This window comes from Antechinus flavipes, chromosome 2 (genome assembly GCF_016432865.1).
Source record: "Antechinus flavipes isolate AdamAnt ecotype Samford, QLD, Australia chromosome 2, AdamAnt_v2, whole genome shotgun sequence".
Classification (NCBI taxonomy): domain Eukaryota; kingdom Metazoa; phylum Chordata; class Mammalia; order Dasyuromorphia; family Dasyuridae; genus Antechinus; species Antechinus flavipes.
The window spans coordinates 490,928,991-490,946,344 of record NC_067399.1 but is presented as its reverse complement, the minus strand read 5'-3'; the positions used below and the strand labels follow the sequence as shown (position 1 = coordinate 490,946,344).

General features: G+C 37.1%; 1 long non-coding RNA gene across 3 annotated transcripts in view; it reads right to left on the bottom strand.

Moving 5' to 3' along the window:
• Positions 1-15,819, bottom strand: part of LOC127550716 (uncharacterized) — a 67,560-nt gene extending 51,741 nt beyond the window's left edge. For 2 of the 3 annotated variants that reach the window (XR_007950929.1, XR_007950928.1), the window contains exons 1-4: positions 15,648-15,819; positions 15,522-15,560; positions 15,339-15,393; positions 5,343-5,405 (exon numbers count right to left, since the gene is read on the bottom strand). This is a non-coding gene — a long non-coding RNA (uncharacterized LOC127550716). Of the gene's footprint in view, positions 1-5,342; positions 5,406-9,944; positions 10,259-15,338; positions 15,394-15,521; positions 15,561-15,647 lie in introns of those variants that run through there. The other variant, XR_007950927.1, reaches the window with a different exon arrangement.
• Between the last annotated feature and the right edge of the window lie 1,535 nt (positions 15,820-17,354).

Here is a 17,354-nt window from a genome sequence, read left to right as displayed (position 1 = left end):
TCTCACGTATCACTGACTTCACCTTTCCTGATTCTTATTTTCAAAGAGTTATTTTCATCTTTGAGACTCGTACCTCCTTTTTTAATTGGTTAACTTTTTTTCATAATCTTCCTGTTTTTCTGGAGTGGTTTTCATTTTTTCTTTAGTTTTTCCTCAATGTCTCTCATTAGATTTTTTAATTCTTCTATAAATTCTCTCTGAGCAGGGAGCCATTTAACATATTCTTTTGAATAGAGGCTTTTTTCCCCTAAAGTGTCCACCTCTGAAAATGAATCCTGGTCTTCCCCATTCCCATAATATGTTTCAGTGGTGGGGTTCTTTCTTCTTTGCTGGTTCATTTTTTTAACAAAAAGTTTTAATGTAAGCTCTTCTAATCATGAGGTGGATATGATGATATCTCAGCTTCCCTCCAGCTCTCCACTCTGACCAGAAACCCCAAAACAAGAGTTCCACTCTCCTACAAGTGCCCACAGCCAACAGTGCCTCTGCCCTGATGCTTCTGTACTTACATGGTAAGACTTCTGAAGCTTTCTGGGTTTGATCCTTGTAAAAGATCAAGGCTTCATTCTTATGAATTCTCACTTCTGAGTGGTCAACATGAGCAAGATCTCATGAAACAGAAGAAAAGGGCCAAATGACTAAAATATCTTTCCTTCATCAGCTAATGTCTGAATCAGTGTTTCCTTGTTCAACTTGGTCTTTCTAACACTCCAGAGAAGCTTACTATAACTATTGCTTAGAATCTTAGAAACTTAGAATGCTTATGTACTGTGGGGGAAAAGTTATAAGGTAATGAGAGATGTGGGCTCTACTCTTACAGCTATTGTTCACTCTCGGCATGACTGAGTTATTTCTCCCTGGATCTTAGTTTTCCTATCAATAAAATGAATGGGGGTTGGCTAGATGATTTGTAAAATGCATTTTAGCTCTAATCTATGCACTACAATTTTTTTTTTAAACTGTCTGCTCAGCTACACCCAAAGAAAGAACACTGGGAAATAAAGTAAACTGTTTGCATTTTTGTTTTTCTTCCTGCGTTATTTCTACCTTCTGTATCTAGGATATACTGTGACATACTTAACATGTATAGGACTGCTTGCCATCTGGGGGAGGGGGTGGAGGGAGAGAGGGGAAAAATCAGATCAGAAGTGAGTGCAAGAGATAATGTTGGCATGGGTTCTGTCGATAAAAAGTTATTTAAAAAAAAAAAACTGTCTGCTGTGGAAGAGGAAGGAATTTATGACCAAAGAAAAACTAGAGATCATAATTGATCACAAAATAAAAAAATTTGATTATATCAAATTGAAAAGTTTTGTACAAACAAAACTAATGTAGACAAGATTAGAAGGGAAGCAATAAACAGAGAAAATATTTTTATAGTCAAAGGTTCTGATAAAGGCCTCATTTCCAAAATATATAGAGAATTGTCTCTAATTTATGAGAAATCAAGCCATTCTCTAATTGATAAATGGTCAAAGGATATGAACAGACAATTCTCAGATGAAGAAATTGAAACTATTTCTAGCCATATGAAAAGATGCTCCAAGTCATTATTAATCAGAGAAATACAAATTAAGACAACTCTGAGATAGCACTATACACCTGTCAGATTGGCTAGAATGACAGGGAAAGATATTGCAGAATGTTGGAGAGGAGGTGGGAAAACAGGGACACTGATACATTGCTGGTGGAATTATGAATACATCCAGCTATTCTGGAGAGCAATTGGGAACTATGCTCAAAAAGCTACCAAACTGTGCATACCCTTTGACTCATCAGTGTTATTACTAGGCTTATATCCCAAAGAGATTTTAAAGAAGGGAAAGGGACCTGTATGTACAAGAATGTTTGTGGCAACCCTTTTTGTAGTGGCCAGAAACTGGAAACTGAGTGGTGCCCATCAATTGGAGAATGGCTGAATAAATTGTGGTATATGAATATTATGGAATATTATTGTTGTGTAAGAAATGACCAACAGGATGATTTCAGAAAGGCCTGGAGAGACTTACATGAACTGATGCTAAGTAAAATGAGTAGGACCAGAAGACCATTACTTACTTCAACAACAGTACTATATGATGATCAATTCTGATGGACGTGGCCCACTTCAGCAATGAGATGAACCAAATTAGTTCCAACAGAGCAGTAATGAACTGAACCAGCTACACCCAGGGAAAGAACTCTGGGAGATGACTATGAACCATTACCTAGAATTCCCAATCCCTGTATTTTTGTCTGCCTGCATTTTTTATTTCCTTCATAGGCTAATTGTACACTATTTCAAAGTCTGACTTTTTTTATACAGCAAAATAACTGTTTGGACATGTATACATATATTGTATTTAACTTATACTTTAACATATTTAACATATATTGGTAAACCTGCCATCTGTGGGAAGGGGTAAGGGGAAGGAGGGAAAAAGTTGGAACAAAAGGATTTGCAACTGTCAATGCTGAAAAATTACCTATGCATATATTTGTAAATAAAAAGCTATAATAAAAAAAAGAAAATCAAATTTTCAAAAAAAGAAACAACTGTCTGGAGATCATTTATCTTAGTGGTTTATCATATGTTTATTTAAAATTATTGCTATCATTATTATGGTTTCATTGTTGAGAATAATGACAATTTATATTTCTTTAGACTGTAAGGCTTTAAAAAAATCCTTTGAATGCTAGTATCACTAGCTTCACTTTCCAGATGAGCAACCTAGGGTTCAGAAAAGCTAAGTAACTTGGAGTCATGGGTCCAGAGCAGGAAAAAACCTCTGATCCATCTAGTTCAACATTCCCATTTTACTGATGAGAAAATGAGGCCTAGAGAGGCTAAGTATCTTGTTAAAGATCACTGGACTCAGTATCAAAAAATCAAAAAGGATTTAAATCCATGTCTTCTCACTGATCAGTGTTCCTTTTATTCTCAGGGTCCAACAGATAGGAAATGCCAGAGCAGGGACTAGAACCTAGATCTCTAGTTAGAACTTTTAAAAGTGTATTTAAACTAATAAAAGCTAACATTTATATATATACTTACTATGTTCCAGGTTCTATGAATATCAAATGCTTTACTACTACCAATAATATTATTATTATTATATTTCTATAATTACATTATTTACATAACATTTACTATATGCCAAGCATTTTACAATTATTATCTTATTAGATCCTCACAACAATACTGGGAGGTAGGTGCTATTATTATTCCCATTTTAGAGTTAAGGAAATTGAACCAGATTGAAGTCAAGTGACTTGCCCAGAGTCACACAACTAGTAAATGTCTGAGAACAGATTTAAACTCAGATCTTCCATCCAGGATTCTATCAACTAAGCCGCCCAATTGTTTCTAGTTACAATTATTTTCTATTTAATTTTAATTTTCTTATTAATTTATGCCATTCACTACCCTCCCTCCAAATTGAGATATTTGTTTAAAAAAAAAAACTTTAAAAATAAAACCCTTAGCATATAGAACCATGGACCAGCAAAACAAATTCTCACAGTAGTCATATCTGAAGATACATGTCTCTTTTCATAGTCATGTCTCTTTCTTCCTTTGTAGGTTATCATCTCTGGAGGTAAGTTTCATGTTTCATCTTTATTCTTTTTGTTAAGCCTTTCCATACCTGCTTCCTCTTTAAACTTTACTCTGAGGACAAGATATCCTCCTAAAACTTGAATAAATAAATGAATGAATGAGCATTTATTATGGGCTTGCTAAGTGTCCAGCACTGTGCTAATGGCTGGGAATTTAAATAAGAAAGCTAGACAGTCCTAGCTCTCAAGGAGATCACATTGAATTGGGGGAGATAACACACCTATGAAGGTTCATCCTTAAGACACATGACAAAACTCAGGTGTTCTTATGGTTCATCCACAGTTTTAATGGCCATGCCAAAGAGTTTAAAAGATATAACAGCACAGCAGACAATAAGGCCTTGGAGTCTTCCATGTTAAAGGAAGGATAATAGTTGCTAACCCCCTAACTTATTCAATTGGTATGAACAACCATGTCTACCACTTTGTAGGACAAGGGCCCTAGAGCAGAGCAGAGTGACTCTTCACTAATGGGAAAAGAAAAAACTTCAGGATTTGAGCAGAATAGGATTTCTGGATTCTATCCTACAAGGTAGGACTGGGGTTCAATGTACAGGCAAGAGAGGTATAGAGAAAGGAATATTACTAGAAATGTTGGTAGAGGACACTTTTATGGTGTCAATTCCCCTGGCTTTCCCTGGTCCCCAGTAGCCTCTGGGTGCCCTGGGTAGTGATATATATACCCTTCTTCCATTCTTATATGTATCACACTTCTACTTGGTTATTTTCTATATTATTTTCATCATCATTATAGGTACTTTCTTCTCTAAAGATCCTTCTTCCTAATAACCCCATGAGTCAGGTAGTGAAAGTGCTATTTTTTCCATTTTTCAGATAAGGAAACTGAGTCAGAGAGTGAAATGATATTATTTTTGTTACATAGCTAATAAATAGAAAAGCTGAGATCCAAGCCTAGCTCTCCTGCAGCAAGGTCCCACATTCTTTCCATTACATCATACTATCTCTCATTACCCATGAAAGTGAGGCGTGGGAAGAAGATGGAACACGGAGTGCAATGTTGTATTTATTTAGTTCCCTGGACAGTTTGCTAAGGATATCCTCAATAACTTAAAAATCTGGCTTTTACTGAATTTGAATCTACTATTTGTTAGATTTTCAAATTGTTAGATAATCTTTTCCTACAGCCTTTTATTAACAGATAATTTTGTGAAAGATAACAATAGGAAAAATATGAAGACACTTAGAAAGATTTACATAGACTGATGCAGAGTAAAGAAAGTAGAAGCAAGAGAACAGCATAAATAATGATTACAATGATGTGAACAAAGACAACAATAAAAGAAAGTCAAACTCAGATGAACTGCTGTGACCAACAATAGTCATTGAAAGCAGATGATGAAACATACAGCACCCCCTTCCTCCCTTCATTAGAAAGTTTGGGGTTTATAATTTGAGAAATATTGTATCCACTTTGAGATGCAGCCACTTTATTGTTGGTTTTACTCTAGGGTTTTTCTTTGTGACAAAGAAGTTTATATCATGTGTATAAATAATTATTTACATGTCATCTCCTCTATTTGCATGCGGATTCCTGGAGAACAGGGACACTGTTTTTTGCATTTCTTTGTATTGCTAATGCTTAACATAGTGTCTGGCACAGAGTAGGTCTTAGAGAATTACTTACTGATTGACTTATTGAGTATCCCAAGAAATAAACCCAAGATATTAGCCACCCAAAAATTGTATTAGCAAAAAGTAGATAAGGAAATTAAATAAAGTGTTACCAGCTGGGATAGTTAAACTTCAGAAGAAATCTCTAACAACTTCTCCAGCTACATTCTGGTTCCCTAAAAAAAAAAAATGAGAGGCATTTGTCAAAACAGATCTCCAAACTCTAAAATTCATGGTTATAAGGGACCAGATTTAAAAAAAAAAAAAAGTTTTTAAAAAAATGTTTGTCAGGAAACTAATTTTTTGATCCTTAATTTGGTCCCTTGCAACCTATACCCATTGTTCCCAGTTCAGTCCTTTGGGATCAAGCAGAATTAAATCTCATCTCTTTTCCATATGATGCTCAATTCAGGAACCCAAGTCACAAATGAAAAGATATAGATGGGACAAAAAACTATGAGATTTTGGAATCTGATGGAGCCTTAGCTATGATCTAAGCTAGCCCTATTATTTTCTAGAGGAGGAAAATGAGGACAAAAGGAAAAGTCATTTTTATTTATTCATTCATTGACATAAGTCCCATTGTAAATTAATGGCAAAATCAGGATTAGAATTGAAGATTCCCCATTCCAAATTCAGTGCTCTTTCTCATGAACTACACTGTCTATCTCACCACTGTCCCTTATCACTAGTTTGAAATGCTGAATTTTGTTGTTTTGATTTTCCCTGCATTTGAACCCAGTTATTTTAAATGCCTCTGTGATGAATGCAACTAAAATCTCAACACTGAATGGGATTCTACAGGGAAGAGAGTCAGTGTGGATAAGAAGCTAGACCTGGAATCAGGAAGACTTGAGTTTGAATTCTACCTTAGAACACTCATTGGACAGATCACTTTTTAAGGAAAACATTTCTCTAAGTTATCATAGCAAAGGCCTGGTCCTGAATTGATATTAGTAGGATTATTATTTAAATTTCTCTGTAATCTCATCTTTTCAGGAGTTTCCTCCAAAGACATAAATTTCACCCCTTTGTAATAGTCATTGTTCTCTTCATTATAGCTTCAAATAATAGAGTCAGTTCAAGCCCTGATTCTAATAACTCCTGGCTATGTGACCCTGGACAAATTGTTTAACTTCTCAGTATTCTAAGCAACTCTCTAAGACTAAGTTTTTGCAAAGGTGCCAATCTGCCTTGATAGAAGGAGTGTTCTCCCCTAGGAATTCCCTAGACTAATGAAATCACAGTCCAGTCCCCATCCTCATTGCTAATATTGTTATCATGACACACTCCTTTCCTAGTACAAAAATAGCCCCTCATTTCAATCCTTCTCTCCTTCCCCATTCAACACCCTCATTAAAATTAATCAACAGACACCCCAAACTGCTTGACCTTTAGCAAAGTACCTATCATAAAGGAGATGCCCATAAAAACCCTCACTTTCATTCCAAAGACGTAGTAAATAGTACGTTAGCCTTACCAGACATCCAATCTGTCAACACAGTTTAATTGTTCACTTACTATATTTTGGGTAGCGACTGCATGCTAAGCCATCCTCTATCCCCACTTAGACTCTGTGAGTTCCTTGGGATAGCACAAAAACAATACTTGCTGTTAATACCCCTCATGCTGCCAACAGCTTGGGCTGGAATGAGAAACAGCCCTGTTCTTGACCTGTGTTCTTCTCCCATTGCTACGTTAGTGCATCCCAGAAAGTCATCCCCAGGAGGGAAGCTGGAATGAAGTCCAAAAAATCCTCATTAATATGGTAGTCTCCTGGAAGGGGAAAATGAGCCTGTAGCACCTTTTTATGATTGGAAGTCCATGATTCTCCAGCTCACTGCTGTAGGCACCACTGGCTTGTGGTGTGGATTTTTTCCCCCACATTCCCCTTCATTAAACAAGAAACTCAGATGTTGGTAATTAGCCGAAGCTCCCCTGCTGCCAAGCCATATTCAGTTCCAAAAAGCCCTGTACACTGCTCCTTCTGCATTTGTTAACAATGTCCACACAACAGGTCTGCAATTAGATTCCCATCTGTTGGGTTTCGCATTCAGCATTGCCAAGAGATGCAGATGAACTTGGATTCCTCATTGTTGTGGATTCCTGACCAGAAATACTACATATGGAAAGACACTTGTAATTGAATGAAGGGACAGAAACCCAAGCACCATTTATCATAATGAACATAATGCAGCAAAAGGCAAGGAAAGGGATACTTGTCAAATAAGCTTTCAAGTCTGATTGTTTGTGCTCTGCCTGTCATATTGTATCACTTGCTATCTGTGGGGGGAAGGGGAAGTGGTGGATACAAAATGTTTTAAATCAATGTATTATGACACCAGAAGAACTGGGTCATTTATCATATATGGATACTTATACATGCACACAAATAGGTACATACATATGTAAGTTGACATGTATATGTGTATAAATAATATACATACTCATATACATATATATATATTTAAATGTGTATACATGTATATGCCTAATAGTATATATAATTTTTATTTGAAATTGATTTTTTTTTTGCTTAGTAAACTTCTAGTATGGAAATTCCTCACACTAATGCATCCCACCAGGTCTCCCATATTTTCATAGATTAATAATTATAGATTTAGAGCTAGACTCAGAACTTTCAAGTGATGGGTAAACTGAGACTGCCTATTGGAAAGGACTTAAGAGATCATCTAGTCCAATACCTTCATTTTACAGAGGAGGAAACTGCAGCCAAGAAAAATCAAGTGTTTTATGAGCTATTAGAGCCACTTCATCTTTCTGAGCCTCGTTTTATGCATCTGTAAAATGGGAAAAATATATTTGCTATATCTACCTCCCAGGGTTGTTGTGAAGTTCAGCTGATCTCATTCATTACACTACTTTACAAACTTTAAAATACTACATAAAAGTCTATCATTATTTTATTATTATACAAGTCCACATAAAATATGAAATAATTTCTGGACCACTGAAAGGCTCAGTGATTTGTCCATGATCAAATAGCATTCAAGAGAAGTAAGGTTTGTACCCATTATTTACTCCATCATTCTGCCTCTTCATCAAAAAAGTAATCTAATCATCTGCCTTCCTGGAATGAAATCCTTTGAAGTACTTCCCTCACAAGCAAGCACTGTCATATTGTATAATTTGTGAGATCAGTAGTATGAGTATTGTTCTTCCCATTTCACAGATGATATCTGGAATCAGAAGACCTGGGTTCAAAATTCCAGCATTGTCCTTCCTAGCTGTATGACTTTGCCTAAGTCTCTTAACTTTTTTTAAGCCCTCAATTTCTTTTGATCAGTGAAATGAAGAAGTCAGATTATGTGATTTCTAAACTTCAAATCTTATGACTTCAAGAAAAAGTGAAAAAGAAACAATTATCCTACACGCAATTTCCAAAGGATTAATTTATTCATTTCTATACCTACTGTGTGCCTTTTCTCATTTCTAAATTCCTTTCATTCTGGTTTCCAGTCTCTCCATTCATTCATGTGGAACTACTCTGAACTAAATCACCAGTGATTGCTTGACTGCTAAACCAATGATGTTTTTTTCTCTATTCTCATCTTTCTTGATTTCTGCGCCATTTTTTGCTATTCATCACCTCCAACCCTACTCTTTTTCTTGGAATTTCTCTTTTCCTTGGTTTTGGTGATATTGCTCCCTCCTGATTCTCCTTCTACCTGACTATTTGTTCCTTTTCAGTCTCCTTTTCTGGCTCATCATCCATATCTCTCCTATAATTCAATATACCCTCTATCCAGTACCCTCTTCTTTTTTTATACTCTGTTCTGGAGATCTCACCAACTCCCCATCAGTTCAATCATTACCAGTGTGCAAATAGCTCCCAAATGTATATATTGTCTCCTCTCTCTCCTGATCTCCTGAAGATCCTTTAATTATCATAAATTCAATATGTCCAAAATGGAACTCACTATATTTCCCCCAGATCCCATCCTTTTATTAACATCCCTGTATCCAGCAAGAGGACATCGCCATTTTCTAATTACTCAGGTTTACAGCCTGCAAATTACCCTCAATTTTCCACTCTAATACATACCACTTGTTTGCCAAATCTTTTTGATTCTACTTCCTCGGCATCTCTCACCTTCTTCCTCTTCTCTCCATTTACCTACCCACCAATATAATTCAGGATCTTTCCTCTTTCCTCTTTCCTGAACTACTGCAATAGTCTCTTCATTAGATTTTTTTTAAGTCTTCTCTTTCCATTCTCCACCTTATCCTATATAGAAATAACAAACTGACATTCTTAAAGTATGGATCTTGTAGTATCCTCTCCCTGTCCAAGAAGTTTCAGTGGCTTCCTACTGCCAGAATGAAAACAGACAAACTCCTCAGTTTGGCATTTAAGTCCTTTGCAAATTGGCTCTAATCCTATCTTTCTAGACCAGTGATATCAAACTTAAATAGTAACAGAAGACATTAAACCGTATACAAGGATCCCTGTAGTCTGCATATTGACTTAGAAAACCTAGTTAACATTGTCTATGTTTTAGCATTTCCACTCTTTCTCTTATTTGCTTACATTTGTGTTTTCCTTCTTAGATTTTTTTTTTTAAACTTTCTTTCTAGATCCGATTTTTCTTGTGCAGCAAAATAACTGTATGGATATATATACATATGTTGTATTTAACATATTTAACATGTATTAGACTATTGACCATCTAGGGGAGGAGGTAGGGGGAAGGAGGGGAAAAGTTGAAACAGAAGGTTTTACAAGAGCCAATGTTGAAAAATTACCCATGCATATGTTTTGTAAGTAAAAAGCTGTAATAAAAAATAATAATTAAAAAAACATTGCCTATGTTCTATTATATTTTAATTTATTTTTTAAAATACTTTCCAATTATATTTTAATCCTGTCTGGGCTGTACTCAGATGTGTTGTGGGCTGCATGTGACCCAACCCATAAGCTTCATGTTTGACACTTATTTTGGATTGATCTCATATACCCTCTTTTCCCTGTATGTGACCGTCTCTAGAAATGAGGTAGGCATATCATCTAAATGGGAAAGAAAGAGAGAAATAGTGCAATTAATTATTAGCCGTAATTGAATTAGAAAGATGAGACTATAAAGTCTTGTTAAATTGCCTGCTTTGAGATTCAGTATGTGCTAATCCCAACTCCTTGAGATCTGTTGGATAGAAATGATCCAGCTTCTAGAAGGAAAGCTATACCCATTGGGACCAGCATGTACTTTCATTGTTGAGGGACTTATGTTGTTCATGGTTTGCTGGAAGGTATAAAATACCTTGGGATCCTTTCCCCCCTTCTTTTTCCATAGTATCCTTCACTGGTTATTGTCCTCAGTCCTTCAATTGCATGATCTCAATATACCATGGTAAAGTAGAGGTACAAAAATACAAAGTGTGGGATTTCAATCTGAAAGACATAGTTTACTTTAGATAAGTCATTGAACCTCTCTAGGCATAAAATGGGTTGGACTAGATGATTTCTTGCTCTAGATCTAGAATCCCATGAATTCCCCCCTAACCTCTAAAACCCAGCTCATCCAGAAAGTCTTCACTGGTTTCCCATCTTCCCAAATAAGTATTGATGTCTTCCTCTGGATATTCCTATAGAATTTGTATATATCTCTCAAATATTTTTCATCATCCTTTATCTTATATGATAGTTATTTATGTTTATATCATCTGTCTAATGGAATGAAAGCTCCATGAGGACAGAAAGATCATAAATGTTCTATCTCCCCCATGACTAGTATAGTTCCTTGCACATAGTAGGTACTTATTCAATATTTGTTGTGCTTTTATGGCATCAAGACAGGCTGTACCTTAACCACCAGGCTCAATATGATCATGAAAATGAAACAGCTATGATCATTAAAAGTAAGTAAGTATAAAGATTTATGAGTCAGGAGGGTCACAACCTAATCCACAGCATGTCCAAATCCATGTAATATGGAGGCATGTTACAATTGACTTGTCCTGTATCTCGGGGGTGAAACTTTCCTAAGTAAGCTTTGACTGAATAAACTGTTTGGACATTTTGACTTGTAGGGTCACTGAAGATCATTACAAGGTCAATTTTTATAGACCTATTTGGTTGACAACCTGCCATGAATACTAGTGTAGGAAAGCTCCAAGTTCATTATGGATTGAGACACACATACACATACCTCCCCCCGGGAGCTCCCGTAGTAGAAATTAACCATTATTTGTTGGGGAAGAAGATTCGTTCTTCACAGCAATATTGATCATCACTGACTACGAAACTAGAGAGCTCAGTTAGAGAACTCTCATCCATGTGCTTGTGAGAAGACTGGAAAGGTCATCTCTTATATGGCAATATTGATCATCACTGGCTAGGAAACCAGGAAGCTCAAAGAACATTCATCTATGTATGTGAAAAGGGTGGAAAGGTCATCTCTTATATGGCCAGGATAGGGAACAATACAGCTTTAGTATCTGAGATTATCTAGTACCATATTATCCCACTCTACATTATATAAATTTTTCTTTTTCCTTTCTCTTGACTTCCTTCTCTTCTCCCACAAATTTTTAAATAGTTGTATTTGGTCGAATAATTACACATTTCTGTAAAGCTACTGTAAGTTTGGGAGAGTTGAGTAATTTTTGAAAAATTATCAGTAATAATATGTCATTTTTGTTTTTCCCCTTAAGAATGAAGAATAGAACTCTGTAAACAAGAGATCATACAGAAAGGACTGGCATAGTCAAAGATGTAGGATTCTCTTTCCAATATTTCTTTTTCTGCTTATAATTAAATAAACTGGACCTGATAATGTAAGAACTAAAGAGAGCTATACCATGATATAGGCAGGAAGAGTTAATAATTATAGGACAAGTCATGAGCAGAAATCTGCTCTTTGAAAATTGACCATCAGGACTGGACCTATAGGATCTTTAGAGAAAATCTTGGTTTGGGACTTAAAAGCAATGAAGTTACTGAATATGGGAAAATGAAATAATTTTTATTTTTTTATTGTGAATTTGAACATCAACAAGAATACTTTGATATACAAAGAACAGAAAAGGATTATATATGAAACCATAATTTTGTTCATAGTTTTTAAATGTATATTACATTTAATTAGTATTGGTAGTTAAACTGCCTGCTTGTCTTCTGAAATTTCTTCTATTTTCTGGGATATTTTGAAGTTATTTTTAAAAACAATTTAATTGAATTGAAAAACAGTTCAAAATAAGCATAGTTGTTTCATTTTTATTCAATGAAAAGAATAAAAACACTTCAACAGAGCGCAGAGGCACAGGAAGATGGAAGCTCATTAATTTGTACTGAACCCCTTGCTTTTCAACCTGGTATTTCTTAAATTAACTTTGTTTTCTAAACCTTGAATGGAGCATTTAGACAGGCCTTGTCTGCCAAGTGACGAATGAACCTTAATAGTTAACCCTAGCAACTGTCTCATTTCTGCCTTTCCCTTGTTGCCCTTTCTCTTCACTTCTAATTTGGGGCCCTTCCTGATAAGTAACTTTGAAAAGTCCTCAGTCATTATAGGATTCTATCATACCCTCTTCAGCTGCATCCATTCCTACTGCCCATTTATTTCTACAAGCATTTATTAATGTGGGTGAGGAGCTGGAGATTCAAAGATGAAAGTGATATCCTTGCCCTCACTGAGCTTTGTTATGGTTACTTTGTGGGGTCCAATTCTTCATGACTCCATTTGGGATTTTCTTCACAAAGATATTGTAGGGGCTTATCATTTCCCTAACCAGCTCATTTAACACATGAAGCAACTGAGGCAAACTAGCATAAGTGACTTGCCCAAGATCACACAGCTGATAAGCATCTGAGGCTGAATTTAACTCAAAGCTTCCTCATTCCAGGTACAATGGTGCTCTATCCTCTGAGTCACCTAACTGCCCTCACTGAGCTTACACTCTATTGAAATGTAACTGATGTACTTATCACACATAAGGGACAACATGCTGAGATAGTTTGAAGAGAAAGGTCAGTTTTAGGGAGAGGTGAGGAAGCAGGGAAGAGTTCATGAAGAAGGTGGCCCCTAAGTTGGGTCAGTCTCAAAAGAGAAGAGGAAAATCAGCAAATAGAGAAAAAAGTCCATTCCACATACGGAGAACATGAGAAAAAGTCAGAGGACGGGAGAGGAAAAAAGATACACTAAATTCAGTTTGGCTGGAGAGTACATAGAGTACATGAGAATGACTGGAAAGACAGGTTGATGAATTGTATTTTGATAACAAAATCAGGAATTTAGACTTTATCAGGCATTGGGGGGGGGGGGGGGTGGGGGGGGGGGGAGGCAGAGTTCTGATCAGATCTAAACTAAAGGGCAGAAGACCAAATAGGAGACTATTAGATTATTCCAGGTGAGAAATGATGAAAACCTAAGCTAAAAGACTTGTAGCAATAATGAAGAGAAGGGGGAAGGACTGGAATGAGATTACAATGGTGGAATCTAAAAATCAAGCACATGATTAGATGGGGGAAGTTTATGTGTGGGAGACAAAAAGGAAAAGAAGATACCAGTTGGGCTGAAAGTGTGACTCACATAACCAAAGAAACGTTTCTTTTTCTCTTGAGCTCCCTTTAGGACTGAGACTTCTTTTGGTGTTGTCTTTGAGTGCCCTATCCCAGTGACTTATTCATAGTAGATGTCAAATATATTTTTGTTTAAATGAATTGAAAGGTCATGCGTGCTTCCCATTTTGCCAGCACCATTTGAATTTTATATTTGCTCCCCAGCCTTGTTTTTATCTGCTTTTCTGTTTGGATTAGTGATCATGACCTGGGAGACTCACTTCTTTCATCTCTCATATTCCTGATCTAGAGCCCAGCTGCCATGATTAGTGAATGACTCAAGTGACCAGTAAGATAGCTATCCTGATCCCAGTCTTATTCTGCTTTATTCTCTGTCTTCTCCACAATTCCACCTTCCACTCCCCCATTTCCAGTTCTAGAACTCTAATCAAATTAATTCTGTCATTGCTATTGGAAAGTGCAGGCCCATGGCTCCACTTACCATTCCTATAATTTACTAAAATAAAATATCCTTCCCACTAACTCCCTCACAATCTTAATGTGTTAAAATGTAGACTCCTTGAAGGCAGGAGTCCTCCTCGCTTTTGGATTTGGCATATTGTAAGTGCTTAACAAATACTTTTTCTATCATTCATTCATTTTTATTGACATGGCCAGCAGATTGTAGATGGACCTTAGGCTATATTGAACTGAAATGGATGACCTCTGAACTCCTCCCTGAACAGGCAGCCCAAGGCAATTTAGCCCTTGACTCATCTGCCTTCATGTACTATGTTTTCCTATGCTTCCTGTCCTTTCTCCACAGCTTTGATTACATATTCCTTGAATCTCAGGACTCCATCTCCTTCTATTACATCCTCCAGAGTGCCTAGACTGTCCTGTGCATTATAGAGCTAGCATGGAATAATACTTTTTGACTTGATTTGATCAGTCTTCAAAGTTGAAAACAGAAAAGATGGTGATTTCCCCACAGATTTTCTAATTATATTTATGCTCCTGTGTTCCCAATTAGGGATCTAGGTGCTTTTATTTATTTTTTTTTTTTTTGGGGGGGGAGGGCAGATCTTGACAGGGGAGATTTATAAAAAATGTTTATTTATCCAATAAGAAGATTATGTTTATATTAGCCTCTCAGCTTTCTCCCTAGCTGTTGCTATACTTTTGCCTTGTTTCTTCTGTCTCTAGGCTCAGGACTATATGATGGACCATAGCATAGACATGAGATGGAAGGGCATGATGAAAGTAAGTGATTCAAAGATCCCTAGCTCATACAATTATGGCTATAATTGATCTATAGAGAAGAGATCTTAGAGATCAACTAGTCCAGAAGTCTAACTTTTTAGATAAGAAAACTAAGGGCCAGGGAAAGTAAGTGATTTGCCCCCAGTCACATAATTATTAAGAACTTTGAACTCAATGCATCTGATTCCCAACCCAGAACTCTTTCTATTAGACCAAACTGTGACTCAATTCAATTCAAAAGACATTCTTTAAGAAGAGGCAGCTAATTGGCAAGCGGATAGAAACTTAGGCCTGGAGTCCACAAGAGTGTGACTTCAGACTTACTTACCTCCATGATCCTGGGTAAACCATTTAGCTTCTTCCTCCTGCCTCAGGTTCCTCATCTATGAAATGGGAATGAAAATAGCCAGGATTGTCATGAGGATAAAGTGAAACAAAATTTATCAGGTCCTTTGGAAACCTTAGTCATTTATTAAATGCTAGTTGTTCCTGGCTATTATAAAGTACCTACCTTTTACCTGGCACAATGTCCATGGGCTTTGGAAGGAACCTGGGAGGAGGACAAAGAAGCTAAATAAACTAGGGTGTTACAGGTAGAAATTGCTAGGGCCAGTAATGCCCCTAACTCCGAACTCACCGCTTATTCCATTGTAACGCACGGCCTCCTAGAGAAAGATTACTTAAAACAGTTTCCAAGGGAATGTCCAGGGCAGAGTTAGCAGAGCCACAGCCCTCCCCGTGAAGAGAAACACTGTTCTGGATTCCAAAAGATCAGAGCCCTGTCCCTCCTCCCCACAGCCTGGGGACTGGGCTTTATTCGAGCTATCAGGGAAGTCTGCAAATATGTTACTCCACCAAGCTGTGTTTGGACACAATTGATTCTAACCCCACCTAATGCAGCCTGTGTATGTTGGCACAGAAAATCAAAGACTGTTTGAAAGGATCTGCTCACAAAGTAATGGAGTTTACCAACTGTCAGACGCTGCTTTGAACCAAATCCTTACCTCTAGGTATTATTTACCTCCAGGATGCATGCAGCACATACTCTTCAGCTGGAAGGGCCCTGGGCTCCCAGAGCAGCAGCTACTGTAGCTTCCAAAAACACGGAGTAAATCATCACATATGTGCCTCGCAGCGCCAGGCTGTTTGCTCAGCAGGCAAACACAATGCCGCGGCGGCATTATTAAATTTCCATGAAGTTTACCAAATTTGCAGGATCAGTAGGGTGGCCCCGATGGGGGAGGATCGCCCGCTGCCTCCAGCACCTTGAAAGCCGCTGATGGGGCCTGCTGATACTTTGCATTCTGCTTGGCCTCTCCTGCCATCCAGTTAATCTCCACAGTAAAGATTAGTTTATTCGATTAAGTCTGTTCCCTATAGACCATCCCCAGAGCTCCCTGCAAAGCACCAGGAGTGAGCCTTTCCAACCTTTTACCAGCTAAAAAAGATTCAATAAAAGTAATCTTTTCCCCCCTTCCTTTTATATGATTGGAAAATAAATTGAAAATGAATTTCAGTTATTGCTTGTGTTTTAAATATGAGATAAAGGTCACCCCCACCCTTTTTCCTATCTTGGTAGATACAGATTAACATGGACATGTGTTCCATTATAAAACCATGTGAACATATTCCATGATGGACTCGTATAGCAATTTTGCAAATGTGTCAGGTCACCTACAGTATATAATTAGTCTGCTCAGTTTTAGGAACCAGTGAAGGGTAATTCTTCTTTGTTCATGGAATTTTACCATGTAAAAAAGTCCAAATTATAATTGTTGAGGGTTTTTAAGCATCTTCTCTAGTGTTCTGCTTCAGGATCTATATTGAAACATCTGTGCTAATACTAATGAGAGGTCAAACAAACCCTTGAATAGCCTTGTTACAAGCCCAATCAACTGAGGAGCCATGTTATTAAGCACAACTATAAGGCAGATCTGAGCTAAATTCATATTTCAATTTCCTTTCTAACTGCATTCTTTTCCACCACTAAACTAGAACACCTAACAGGCATTCTCTGCATCAGCCCCACGTTTCCCTTCATAGTGTGCCCCTGGGAAGCCAGTGGCCGGGCCCTGTGTTTGTAATGCAACATTCATAGATGTATTTATACAAGGCCTGTGCTCAGCATTTGTCATCACTGTCACAGAAAATGATTTCCTGGGTCAGAAAATTGACTTCAAAGCTTGACCCCGAAGATTTGACTTGCTTGTTTGCTTATTCTGGTTCAAGATGTGATATCAAAAGCTGTCCCATTAGTGGCAACTTTTCACATTGAGTTTGCACAGGTTGACGATGACGGGGCAAGAAACGGGCATCTGGATGTTGAAAGAGCGAGAGCAAAGGA